This window comes from Spodoptera frugiperda, chromosome 12 (assembly GCF_023101765.2).
Source record: "Spodoptera frugiperda isolate SF20-4 chromosome 12, AGI-APGP_CSIRO_Sfru_2.0, whole genome shotgun sequence".
In the NCBI taxonomy this organism is placed as follows: domain Eukaryota; kingdom Metazoa; phylum Arthropoda; class Insecta; order Lepidoptera; family Noctuidae; genus Spodoptera; species Spodoptera frugiperda.
Window position 1 is genome coordinate 6,022,416 of NC_064223.1, and position 15,520 is coordinate 6,037,935.

At 33.6% G+C, this 15,520-nt stretch overlaps 1 protein-coding gene across 19 annotated transcripts in view; it reads right to left on the reverse strand.

Moving 5' to 3' along the window:
- LOC118262397 (protein sickie) overlaps nt 1–15,520 on the reverse strand; it is a 211,556-nt gene that overhangs the window by 156,385 nt on the left and 39,651 nt on the right. The window lies entirely within an intron of this gene.

Sequence of the window (15,520 nt, forward strand, 5' to 3'; positions counted from 1 at the left end):
TAAACATTGCTACCCCAACCTTATTGCAAATTATTTGACACCCGTTTCCAAACTCACCCCAAAAGAAATAAAGTCCAAAATTGTTTAAAACGTATCTCGGATTTGTGTAAGGCTTTTGTAAAAATGGTTTTTGATATTTTTGTGAAATATTTTTTTTCTTTTTTTTAAATGTTGTAATTTGTTTGATTGTGGGTTTTGAATAAAAAGAGAGGTTTTATGGAAATAATGCCATGACATTTTCCCTAAACGCTACCCATTAGGGACAAAGCGGTATTATTATTAGCTAAGTAAAGAGAATTCCTAAAACTGAGACCTTATTTATTCTTGAATATTGTTTTGCGACTACGAATTTATAATCAAAAATTCAAAAAACTCGTGATAGAAACCACTAAATTACCTCAACAATCTAAATGAACAAGTCAAGACGATTAAAGCCTTCAACCTAATTATTTTAATGTGAAATTTATTATTGATTAATTTCCTGCTTTGTTTACGGTTAAACAGTTTCCTAAACAAAGGAAACGTGGAATAACAATAGTAGTGAAAGTAAAACAACACGGAACTGAACCCTCGGTGTTATGTCAGCACGCACTCACTCCACGGCAATCAACCCACGACACGTTCTGAGTGAAATGTAAATTTGTATTATTTTCACACTAATTCTAGTGTAAGGAAAATACACTTCGGTTCGTGTATTATTCTTTGGTGCAATAATAGTACTTATTTCTAATAATTTAACTTGAGAAATGGCATACCATCAAATTAAAAATTGAGAAGGAAATACTATGCTTTAGGTAACTACCTAATCGCTACGGAGAGTTAATATTTATAGTTTCTTATAGAAGACAAATATCTTATTCTTACCACCGTACTCAGAGTCATTTAATGGTTATTTAACCCAGTCTTTAGCAATTGTTTTCGATATAAAATCGTTACTAAGGAATAGTTTAAGTAATCATTAAACGTCTCTGAGTACGGCAGTTAATCGTGAATTGAAAATGAATAAGTCATCCTACTTACTTATCTACGCCAAAGTTTATACTATAATTATATTAATCAGGTCATCGGGTAGACTTGATGAATTATTGTTATAACAGGTAATTAAAACTTCCCAATGATATTAATACTATCAATAAAACAAATCAACATAAATATTTTAATTATAAGTACTCGTATAAGTAATATAACCTCATTTGAATCTCATAAAAGCTACGTGCTTAATAATTATATCGATTGAACATAAAATCTTTTTTATTGGGTGAAATTAAATCAGAGACAAGATTTCACATTCAATCCGTAATATTCATAAATGGTAAGCAGATATCACGTTTTATGAGTAATAAACACTGTTTTATGGTGCCCTAATAACCTGTGAAGTTGAAGTTTCCTACGTAATCGATAAGGAAATATACTTTTGATTACATTTTAACACTAAGGGAAGATTTATGAGATAAATTTGGTAAAAAAGTAAGGTCGTTTTAACCAGGTTTGAATGTGAGGCCAGTGGCGTTATTCTAAGGTAATTGACATTCTTGTTTTTAATCGAATTTAGTTACATATTTACTGACTGTAGCAAAGTAATCAAAATGTTTATTGTATCCTAGTAATTCGCCAACCGTGCAGTGGCTTCGACTGCACGGTTGGTAACTGGATGCCGTACAACGTGTAGCGGGTTCGATTTTCGCAAGGAGTAATTCTTTGTGTGATAAATTATTGTTTTGGGTCTGGGTGTATATGAAATTGTATGTTTGTAAACGCAACCACCATACAGAGGAAATTAATAGGGTGGGGCAACATTTTTGGAAAAAAATATTTAAAGCTTAAATGTTTGGAATACTTAAATGTAAAAGAAATGAATCACTAATTCTCACTTCGGTACACATGTCTTAAATATCCATAAGTATGTATATCACAGAATATATCACAAGGTCGAACTGTCATCACATAAGGATATCCAACACAAAATGTTTTGTTCCGATCCAAAATGGAATTGTCTGATATGCATAATGAATAATCATGTTTGAATTCCTTCGGTAGGAATGTGATTATGTATTTATTGTATGCTTCGACTGTCTCAAGAATGTGTTGAATCGACAGTAATATTTTTGCACAAATATGGCCACACAATTCTCTTTTGTAGTAGCTTTAACAAGAAAGTCCTTGTTTAATTACAGTTAATTCAATTACATAATTATATCTACCTTTAAAGTTACCTACATTACTTTGTAAAGAAAAAAACTGGAAAACTAGTAGTAATGCTTATGTATAAAAAAAACAATTTTACTGACCAAATTATCGGAAAGTTTTACCACACGAAGCGAACAAGCAAAACAATGTACCGCTCTTATAAACATAAATAACGTGATCTTTAAAATTGTTACTCACAATCTTAACATCGGACGCATTTAGTCTGTCCATTACTGGCACAGGAGGTCCGAATATCGGTCGGGGACCGAGTTACCGTTTTGTCGGGAGTCGTGACTGCGATTATCTGTATCGGTACAGGCGGTCAATCGCCCATAAGTCGGCTCGAGCGCCTGACCCCGACCTCTTATTGTCGCCTTAACCGCCACACGTTACTGGGAGCGTTTTTGGATGTAATAGATTTGGTGTGAATGGAGGTATTGGTGCGTAATATTTATGTATTTTGGTGAAAGTAAGGAAATTTTAATACGATAATATCGATTACTTGGACCTTATAAAAAGTTTGAAATCGATTTATAAATAATAGTCATTTTCGTTAACAAGAAAGTATTCTAAAAGGATTTCCAATAATACAAAATGACGACAAATGACTCATTCAAAACTTTTCGACCACACTAATATTCGGGAAACGCGAAGACGGCAGACAAAATATCTTTACTTTGCGACAACATTCGATCAGTAGACAGATACACACAGCCCCGATTTCTTAGTTTCCACAAGGAATTGCTCCCCTCGTGTCCCCAGTTTCTTTTGTAAATAGCTTTCCGATTCCACCTCCGTGGCTCGGCTGGGGGGAGGGGGGGTTATTACATTTCGATGACATGACGAATTCGGGATGACACACGAGGGGTCCCACTTGACTCGCCGATACAACGCTCGTAAAAACGTTATTATTTACTCAAAAACTCAAGATGTTATATTAACCCTTGCGTTTTTATTTCATGCGTGTAATTTTGCTTGCAAAATATGTCTGTTATTTTGGATTTTGGTTAAGGAAATGTGTGTTATATCTTCTTAGAAGAATTGAAGACTGTTATTAGATACCAAAAATGTATTAGTTACATTATTATTGCAGATATTTTAGATTAATTAATTAACTACGTTTTAGCCTTAAACGTTAATAATTAAAGAAAACAGCATTTTGTAAACGTACATCCACCGCTACTACCTATTTGAAACACGTATTTAAATAAATCAGTGCCATAGTGTCGAGTAAAACTAGACTTTGCGGGCACTTGTAGGCTAATAACTTGTAACTACTAGTCGCCCCTAAGCTCGAAACCTTACACTAACCGCTACACGCTACACACAGCCAACAATGCAGTATTAAGCTGTAGGTACCATAACAGTAAACGGGACACAAGATAAGAACACTCTAAATATAATCATCAATAAATACCTTCAAAGCTCATACTGTAAAATCATTAAGATATTCTAAGGTATTTTCAATGTCTGTTCGTTAGGACAATGACCCCACCATACGTTCGGTAGTTGTCAACAAAATAGAAATAATGGCGACTAAGTCTACATACAGAGTCGGATTCAGAAATAGACGGCTCCCCATGTGTACCGCGCGAACTTGACAAACCCGCATGTTTATTTTTAACACTATCTTATTGTATTCGGAAATACTTGGAAATGAAAGTTGTCTTTGAAGATTTGTTACGATCTATTTCACGGACGACCGAGCTTCACTGAATTACGTGTAACATGCTACTGGTATAAACCAATTACTTTGCTCCGATCATGTGTTAACATTATCGGGACATTGGAACATCGGAATCAGGATTTGCGTTGCGTTGTGTAATCTGCTAAATCGAACGCAACACAATGTTCAATTGTTAAACAAATATTGCATTTGGTAAACAAAATGTTCAAATAGAAGCTTGTTTTAATGCTAGATAATAGTGATTTGGATTGCATTTTATTAACAACATACATAAATAATGTAACTCAACACTAACAACGTATTCAAGATCAGGAAAGCATCAATTACTAGCAAAAGTTAAAAGTTTTTCGATTATTTATCTCTCCAGAACTACATGACCTTACACTTTCAAAGAGCCATCTAAAACTTGCTTTATACAAATTACTCCTAGACCTAACTAAGTACTTTCCGCAGAATGTACTAGCGACTAAAAGTTATAACCACATGAGACACGCGTCGGCCGACTTAATTAAGTCGTCGCCTCAAGTAAAACCAAATTAAGTTTCACGTAACCCGAGGGACGTGTCGCGGGCAGAACCTTCGCGGTACGAAGGTAGGAAGCTCCTGTGTGTACACACAGGCCGATTTTTACCTTAACTAAGTTACAAAGATTACATAGTCTTTTTTGTAGGTATGTTTGATAGGTTTTCTTGGTGTTGTTTTATTACTTAAGACTCAGTATTAAATCGACGGTTGAGAGGCTAATTGATCTAAGCGATTTTTTTGCGATATTGAGTTATTAGGTACATTATTCGATGGAGAAAGATTCGGTGATTCCGAATATTTATATAAATTAATATCGCAAAATAAATGTCGCTTTCAACCATCGAATTGTTTAATAATACGGAAAGTAAAGAATGTTATTATAAAAAGATACAATAAGTTTTATTTTTCATCTTTATTTCAGTTTCGAAAGCACAAGATGTAGTAATCTCTGACGTGGAGGCTAAGCACGAAATTGAAGGATTCTGTTAAGATTTATAATCTCGAATCATCATTTATCAATACTAATAATAACATACATTTCCATCCACCCCTTTGATATCTATCATATTATTGAATTATGTTCGTGGAAGTAAGGAAGTAGTGTGTTCCGATCCTAAACGCGGTCGACACGACGAATGAGTTATTGTTCTGGCACTGGGTAAGTAGGATGAGCGTGATTTATGAACGATTATGTGGGAAACTATTTTAAAGATTTAAATATTTAAAATAAATACTTATACATATAGGTACAATTGCTATTTGTTTAGTAAAAAATAATTTGGATTTTCACTAGTACTTGCTTAGACAATTCGCGGTTTATGCCTTTAACTGCCGTTACAAAACTGTTGAAGCCAAATCCTCCACTAACGTAGGTCACCGTTGACCTACGTGGCAGTTAACGTTTTAATTTAGGTACTTAGTCGTAGCGTTAAAACAATCGTTGAGTCATGATCATTCCTAAAAGTCGCTTTCCAGTGCTCTACAGTAAACAACATTAGTAACCCGTGCAATTATGACGTCACGTGGACGCATAGGTCCCAGGCCTCACAGGCAATCTGTTCACACATTGAATGTATGTAAGCGTATAATTTATTCGTGCACGTAGAGGCATTACTTCAAATCTACACGTGATTAAAATGCAAATGGCCGCCCTTTGCCGGACGCGGTGGCTGTTGGCCAATTATATGATTATTTACTACGAACAAGGGGATAAGTTAGCCTTATTGGTGCGGATTTAGATCGTAGCGTTAAAACATATCGTTGACTACTAACGGGTGTCCCAATAAGAACGCAAGATTTAAATTTGGCGGCATTCGTATCATTGTTTGACATTTCAACACGTGTTATTTTTTGTTAGTATAATATACGAGGTTAGTAAAAATGGAGCGCTACACGATTAAAAATGAGCCGTCAAGCGCAAACAGTCAATCATGGTGTTCGGTATCGTAAAATGATAACCAATCTTTTCGTACCTCGAATTGAAGAAATGGATTTGGAAGGCATGTGGTTTCCACAAGATCTACACATGTCATACAAAGAGAAACAAATGAATTGCTGCATCAGTCATGTCCCGGTCGTGTTATTTCACGTTTTGAAGACAAGAATTGGCCGCCTAGATCATGTTATTTATCACCATTAGACTTTTTTCTTTGGGGTTTCTTAAAGTCGATGATTTATGCGAATAAGCCGACGACGACTCAAGCCTTAAAAAGGAAATTGGACGCTGTATTAATGAAATACCGCAGCATTTATGCAAAACGGTCATTGAAAATTTCATTGAAAGATCGCGTATGTTTCAGCAAACCAGCGGCAGCCATCTGCCCGATGTATTGTTCCATAGATAACCTCATCCTCTCTACTTTACGATATTATAAAGCTTTCACGATTTTTTTAAAAATATCTGCGTTTTATTTAAAATTTAAATCTTGCGTTCTTGTTGGGACACCCTTTATCAAGTAAATAATTTCATCTACGCAAATACCTGAACTAGGGGTACATAGTACATTACACGAAAATGGATAGCTGAACAAAACCTTAATTGAATATTTCAACGTATAGGAGCCACAAAAATGGACAAAACATTTCACCCAAAAGTACAGGCGCGTACTCAAGCACTTTACCCTTCCACACACTATCCCTACATGTATACCTAATGCCCCGTTAATCCCCACACATGCATACCACACACAGTACAATCCACAGCAACTCAACCTACACCAACTTAACACTTTCACCATTGAATTTTCAACTTTACATTAAAACGTATAAAGTTCAAAATATGACAATAAAGAGTAGGTTGACTTGCTGTCGAGCGTACAATCGCGTTCAAAAGGTCATTGGAGCGGTATCAGACGGATTCTAAATATCTCCTCGACTAATGAGTCGCCCCTTTCAGTGTAGGTACGGAACTAGATGGCGTCTCACATCCGTTCCTTGTTTATATTCCAAACATATTTCCTAGAACATGCTCTGGCCGGATTTTAATTGAGTTTTTCGGACTTCAAAGGTGATGGATTAGAGTAAAGTAATTTAGTCTCGTTTGTGTAGGATTTGATTATGAAGATAATGTACGTAATGTGTTGTGTTCTAGCTTTATTTCATTTTTAGATTCGTGATTTGTTTAGAATTACCCATTGCTTTTACCAGTTTCATTATTAATCACCATACATTAAACTAAACAGAACAGAAAAACCGTCACCAAAAAATCTACCAACAATAAAACAGTAAATTTAAATAATCTTAATTTCCTTAAACGTGTAACGATAACACAATAGTATTGGTCACGGCAACTTTAATAATTGAATTAATAAATAACAATAATAATAAACGTTCCAAATTTAATTCGGTGCGGGTTGCGTATGTGCGTGTGTGCGTTGGGATTAGGCTGGTTACAGACGAGACGGTGCCGCTGTTCTGTGCGGGTGCTAATCCCGTGTGACATGAACCTGATGGAACACTCACGACATACACGCTTAGGATTTACATTAATTTAAGGAATTTTGGACCTTAAGGTCTATAATATTGGTACCATTATACGGTATACTTATGTCAAATGATTACTACTGTATATGTCAAATTATAGTGAAATTATAAAAAAAATACTTATTTTTGCTGACATGGAAAAGTGTTAGTGTTAATGTGATAGATGTATCAATTTCTATAATATTGTATTTGATTAATTGGACGCACCCATATTGAAATGTTAGCTGTCCACGAGTTTTAGATTAAGCAATTTATTTTAGAACATAATGACCATTGACATAATATCTCTATACATATACACACACAATCATAAAATATATCGCTTTTGTAAACTAGAAATTATAGATTTCTGTAGCTATAAATAAACAGCCTTCGTTGTATTCAAGAATAAATAAATCCTGCAATCCATCACTGTTTCACCCTCCGATTAGTAGAATAGGGAAATTAAACAAATACAAAAAATATCATCTGCTCATTTTCCCACGTAACTCTCAAAGTGAAATGGGTCAGAGGTTTGCGATCTGTCCCTTTGTATTCATTAAGGCAATCCATTAATCGAATACTCGATGTTTGTAATCGGTCAACATTCAGTAAAATTTCTTTGGCCGCTAGTGTATATATTAAAAAAAAAACTATTAAAAATATACAAGCAAACCTCTTGCATTCGAAAAGAGAAAGTCTCATAATTGTACATTAATTTTTCTAAAAAAAAAAAACGTTAAATATACATAAAAATAATTACATTCAAAATTGAACACAGAAAGTAAATGTTACCATGAATAAAATTAATGTTCGAGAAATAAATACGTAGTAACTTCTACCCACGCATTGTCGTAACGTAACGTAAAGTTTGACCTTAAACTTGTCTATTACTCATAGTTCATAGACCTCACAGCATTGCCTTATATTTTTAACGGTACACTTTATCAAATAAGCTTATAATATTAATAATGACAAGCTTATAAAAGACCATAAGTTCATAAATGAAATCAGAGCTTTACAACTCTGACAAGAATGCGCTCTCAATAAATTTATTTTATCTTAAATGTTTAAGACATATTCTTGATAGCTATGTAGCCATAAATTACAAGTTGACCGTATTAAATATTCAGAAACAATCAATATATCTATTTGATAGCTCTAAAATGATACGTCAAATTGGAGACTAAAATAATATTTAAAATATGTCGACTAAAATTAAAACTAAATTCCAAAATAGGTAAGCAAGGCAACACATGTTTAATAATCAAAAATAAAAAAAATAAAAGAATTCATTCGAAATTCGAACAATGTAAATTAATCGTCAAAAATAACAATTCCCGCCAATTGGCGGGAATTCGAAATGCAACAGAACAATGTAACAATTTAATTATCTGTTGCAATGTAACAATTCCCGCCAATTTATACGGTAACGTTTCTCTTCACAATTTACGTAGCAGTTGAAACTGTTATAAATAAAAATGACAAGTCATTTCAGACGATTGGCTATTATTATGTTGTGCGACATACTTATTCCATTGCTTCTCTGAATTTATTTTATTCCAGAAGTTTCATACTTTTTTCTCGTTAAGCAAGCTATCTAGACTATATTTACCTACTTATGATACAATCTTATGAGATAAATCGGCATTATAATTGAATAAACAATTAATCATTCAATTATAATACATTTATTTCAAATTAAGACTAATGAACGTTGAAAGATTACAATAAATGATATTAACTTTGATACAATTTATCTCCACAATCCACCCTCGCAATTTGCAACAAAATATTTCCAAATCGAGAAGAGATACCAAGGTACAAAGTTCGCCAATTCTGTGATAAATGAGAGTTCTAAACTTATACCTATAAGGGGAACCAACGTAGCTAAGCTCAGGTTAATTTATTGGCCAATTAAAACACTTTTCATGTCAAAAATATGTCGAGAAATCGCTATCAAAATACCCAAACATCATTCGTTACCTTGACTAAACAACCCTATAAAATAATTCGACTAAAAATAGTTCATCTAAAATTAGTTTATTATCTATTACAAATTCACTACACACACAAAACTACTATAAAAAAATCACTAAATTAGTCTATCACCAACTTAAAATACTGGTGTAATAAAAATTATGAATATTGTCTATTGTTATGAAATCGCGAATAGTACGCGTTCCCGCCTAAACGCGAAGGCTTTTGATTCGGGCGGGCGGACGTCCTGCTCGCGGGGCGCTTAGCACGCGACTGGGGCGGATCGATCCCGCCCTGCTTGGCGGCACAGCCAGTCAGTCCCGCGGGGATGCAGATGCAGCCAGCATACAACTCCTAGATACGACATCACTCACGACCGAAATTAAATAATCGATTTTAATCGATCGTTTGACATAATAGTTTTACACATCACTGTCAAAATGTTAGATCGATTTAGAGATTTATGTTTGACATCCCATATTCTGATAGATTAAAGTTTAATATGCGTGCACACGCACGACTATGCATGGTAGTTTATATGTATGAGATGTTTTAGGAATTTATATGAACGTTGGCATTTCATTCATCCTTATAGTGAATAGCAGACGAATTACATATTGTGTGAGAATTTACGAACATCCTAGTGTAAAACGAATTTATTCACCTAAGGTAATTTCTACTTCTCTAATCAATTTCCACGTTTTCAGTAATACATAACACAGCAACAATAAACAACTAAACAAACTTCAACCGAACTTGTCGGATCCAGAACTTGTATGTCCGTATTGAAACAAATTGAATAACTCACAGAAGATCCACGTATTCGGATCTAAAGTGCGACAGGCCATCTATTTGAGGTGGCTGTCCCTTTGAACGTAGGATTGAGTTACTCAAAGTGCGACCGAACGCACTCGATCGCGGCGACTGTGACATGACAGCGACTTTTTTTGCATGTCTTATAAGCCCTTTGATTCGACTTGATAGGATCTATTCCAAGTTTGTTTTTTTAAGATTTTTGCTTGGAGTGCGATTTTAAATCGATTTCTCTTATCTTTTTTGAAGTGTATGTCGATTTGTTTGATGGAATATGTACCTATAGAGAGCTGATGATGCAATAACGTGAGTTATTAAATCATTTTTTTTAATGAACAATTTTTAAGTTTAATTTAAATACTTTTTAAAATATTATTATAATATATAGGGCACATGCACATTATGGCACTGTATAATGTATACCCACTTTTCACAATTTATCCTGTAAGCCCACGTAGTAAAGGGTGAGTTTTAAAACATTTTAGATAAAAATCTGGTGATTAAGTTAGTGATAAGAAAAACATGCTGGATACTTTGGCATGATCTATTCCTCAGCTTATAGAAACCTTGAACAAAAGGTTCAGGATTGCACTCGAAACATTACCTAATGTATAAAATATTAACAGAAATAAAGTACCCACTGCATACGTTACGTCTATAGAAAACTTTATCACATGCTCCCATGTTTATGGAAATTCATTTCACAATCTCCACTCGACGACTTTAAGCCGATTCCTCAAAGGATTGTTTTCCTACTCCAGCTAAAACATTTCCATTTTCTTTTACGATATGTAACTTTTTAAATATTTTGTTTTTGCTCCTATTTAAGTATGATTTAAAAATCCATTTTTTGAATAGTAATACATAAAGTATAAAGTTATGAACAGTAAAAGATTATTTATTAATATTTTAATGCATTTAAATTGTCAATTAATTATTTATTAAAAATAATGACGTGTTCACAATTCTCACTCCATAAAACCATTCAGAAATTGGATTTTACACACTAAGTAGGTATTATTTTTTTACACTTATCTTCTTAAAAATAATCAATGATCATCATCATGTAAAAACTTTTACTTTACAATGTTGCTACAAAAGCCCAATAAAATAATTCAAAGGATTAAAATTCAAAAAAAAGCATGAACGAAACGCCATTGTACTATGAAACGCGTGTGATTCGACGTTACGCTCGGCAGACGCGCAGTTTGACTGATTGAGCCATTTTTAGCCCGCACGGAGGAAGGGCAGCCCTCAGTCCTCTGTTCTCCCGGAATAGCACGATCATACTAATTATCACCCCTGTCATCCGTCACTAGAGAGGGATCTAGATAAATTTGGCGGCCATTTATATGAAATTCTATACCGAATATGAATTGTCAATGTATGTGTTCGTATAAATCCAAGTAAGGTATATAGTGTGATGAAATAAATGATGGTGGATATATTTCGTATAAATCAACTAAGTTTTATGGATGAAACCAAATTAAACGTATTGCAAGTGTATTAAAAATATTAAGATACGATAAGTCAAAGTTATTTATTTAATATTAACTAAAATATACCTTATCGCTTTTAACGTAATTTAATTCTATTAAATTGTGTATTTTATAAAGATTATTATCTATCTACATCTATCTACAAATTAAAACTTAATACATACACTACAAACACAAGATATCACGTCTATGATTCTAATCACGCCTCCATTTAGTTTCAAAAGCATCTGTATTATAATACCATAATCCAGAAACCAGATATATCCTTTAAACAAATAGTCTCCTCACTCTTACTACAGCATTAACACTGCTACTGCTTCTTAAGATGTAATCATGTATTGCAACCGTATCAGATTTTCGTGATTGCGTGAACGAGACTCAAAGATCGGACCGACAACCAGACAGCAGGCAAACCGCTAACCATAACCGTATCAACCAAAAAACAAATGCCAAACACATGCATGTTGTTTGAACATAAAATCTCATACGACCATATTATTTATAAAGCATTTTAATTCGCGACGAAACAAATGCTCCTCATTAATTTCAGATGTACGATGAAATATTGGAGCCGAGATTCGATGAGGTACGTGTCAGCACATCAAGCTACACTTAAGCTTTTAATCTGCATTCAATTTTGAACTGTATCACTAGGTACTAAGATTGGAAATGGAAGGGAAAAGTTTACAGTTTGGGGTAGTTTCATGTGCGTTGTGTCTCTACGTTCCAGACCGAATTCTTGTTTTTCTTGCTTTTAAGTACGAAGTATTTTGCAGCGAAAATGCTGAGTTAAGTTAGGAATGCTTTGGTAGAAAATTATACAAAATTAAATAAAAATATGCTAAGTTCATAGCTAAGGAGTTTTGAATTTTAAAGAGTTAAAGTGTAGATACCTAGTTTAAAATTTCATTCAAACACGTTTATAATGAGACTATCTCCTAAATCAACTCATAAATTTCAACAAAAATCAAACATAGCAGATCAAAATGTTTTTGTTTTTTACTAATTAACTAATACACTTCATAAACCCCTTCTCAAAATATCATCCTTCTGAAGTAACGGCGTGTTTAAATTTCACGATGTTTAAAAGTATAAAAAGATCGTCTTCCATTTAAAAGTAAAAACAACAAACAATTTACCTTACACCCCATTAAGGGGTAACCTGGGGTTATATTTCAATATTCTTTCTTCAAGTCAAAATAATTAAGCTTACTTTGTGGCACCAATAGCTTATTTATTTCGCTTATTAGTAAGAAAAACGAAGTTCTTTACACACACAGTAAAAATTCCAATTAAATTTTGATGTCCCTCTTTTAATTAATTATTGTGCGACGTAATAATAGATATTATGAGCCTTCAGCATGGCTTGAAACTAGTCGAGTTCCTCGCCAAACAGTTACGTGAGTAAGCCGATAACATAATAATTACTTTAGTATTTTTCACGGAAGTTATATTAAAATCATAGAAATTTACTTTTAAATTTACTAAAAACTAGCTTGTAGTAAAATTAAAATGTTGATAATGAACCTCGAAATCGAATACACGTATCTTACAATCTATCACATTATTTCCAACACAAAACTTACATTTCACGGTAAAGTCCGAGCCACCTGAACGAAAACTCCACGCGGTCATTAAACCAATTAAACGAGTTTATTTCCACCTTAAAATAGACACACATTTATAAAAAAGACAAACTAAAATTATAATGTCACCCCATTAAAGACGTGAGACAACGGTCTGTCGCCCAAACCGGCCATAACTCAACCTGAGGAAAATAATTTACGACTTCTAATCCCAAACAACCGGAATAAATACCAGCCAGGATGCGGACATTATACTCCTTTATACTCCTTTTATATGAGCTGTTAAGTTTTTTAAATAAACTGAAACAATTGAGACGTATTACTGCTGACATCTGTCGACAGAAATAGATAGTTAAAGATATAAATTGTAGGAGATTACGGGAGATTATAAATTGTGTCGCTTATGATGCTAGCTCAATCATTGTCGGAGAAGAATTTTAATTTTAATTGAACGTCTTTTAGTTTTGTCTTTGATTTTCTGTTTGACATCTAACCTTGGATTTGGTCGGACATGTAAAAGAAAACATAGTTTAACCTTTGATTTTTAAACATTTTACATGATCCTTTTTTGGGGGAAAATCATTCAATGACAGCCTTGATCGAGGCGAGAGGGAGTGTTAGACTCTTACTGACTAAAAACTACTCAACACAAGTTTCTACTCCTGCTTTATTTTGCATGATCCTGAAGATTATATCATATGTATACGGAGTATTATATTGGAAATGTATCCAATGCTCGTATAGGTTTTAGATGAAAAGTGACTGCATTACTACAATTAACCCTTTATTATTTAATCATATAACTAGCCTTTTCCCACCATCACCATACGTAGTTAATAGTTTCGACTAAAAATAATACATTTTGAATCATAATATAATATTATAAAGGCAATAAAATCCGGAAGCAATTTGAGGTTTTGGCAACTATCCGAATCGGGAAATATTGCAAACATAATATTATTCGTTATAACATCATACAATTTCATTTAGAGAACGAGCTGTATTGTTTAGTTTCAATTAGTGAAAACATAAATTGTTTTCCTACATATGTGTATTGGGTGGTCTTAGAGCAGTTGGCTTATGTAACGAATAATTGGCAAACTGACATGTTACGGTAACGTTAAATGATCTCATCTTTAATAACTAAAGAGAAATAACATATGGTTCATTTGTAAAAACTAGTAACTACTTTGTTCTAGTAATTAGATTGAATGACTACATAAAATATAACACCCGTAGTTGCCTTGTAACTCTTACGGCTACCTTACTATTACTAACAACTATTATTTATTATATGTGCAGCCATTGACAATAATATTATAGGATTCTTACGTATTTTTTATTGGTCAAAAAGCAACTTAAACCCAAAATTAAAAGAAACCTTTCCATTCCTAACATTTTCCTCTACATACCTAATAAACCCACTATTTTCTGAAGTAGTAAACACAAAGTACCGTCAAATGACGCTTCAGGGGCTAAGTTTAATAATGCATACCAAGCTTTACATACAGGGTGGTGCGTGTTGCACAAACTCATACTTTATTAACGTGCACAAGATACAGAGTGTTGCAGACACTTATCTAATTATGTGCTTAAGATTAATGCCCGGGTTGTACGGATGAGTGTATATTATACTTTCTAGTACGGTTGGTTGAAAGAGCCAGACTGAAAGTAAACATTGACTTTGTATTAGGTGTCGTTAGTGTTCTTTTTTATTTTTCTAGGGGGAGAGATTCAATCTTTGACTTGTATAGTGATTTTATTACATACAAATAACGTACACCTAGGTATGTTTTGATAAAAGACATTTATTTAGTGCCCTTAGCATGAGTTTGCTTTACGTTGAACGAAAACGAAAACGAATTGGCCGGCGCGAATGAATTAACCAATCCAGATGTTAGCGCTTTCGTTTCGATTTCGTTGAACGTAAAATAAACTCGTACTAACCCTCAGAAGTTAATCACACACATGTAGACTTCTACAGCAAAACTAAAACTTCTAAAAAAAGTTGACTATGTAATTTTGTATTGAAATATGAATAAACTTTATACAGAATTATTAAAATTACAAGTCAAAGACTCAACAAACAACATAATCGACAATCGACTTCATTCAATAAATCAACCCAACCCGCCTAGTCAATCCGAGACAAGTCAATTTCTTGACAAAGACAGCGACATATGAGTGTATGCGTGATCCGTCCGGGCCGCGGCGTTTAGAATATTTACGATCATCCCGACTGATATATGAAGCACAACTTCCGCTGATTCCTACAGGGTAAA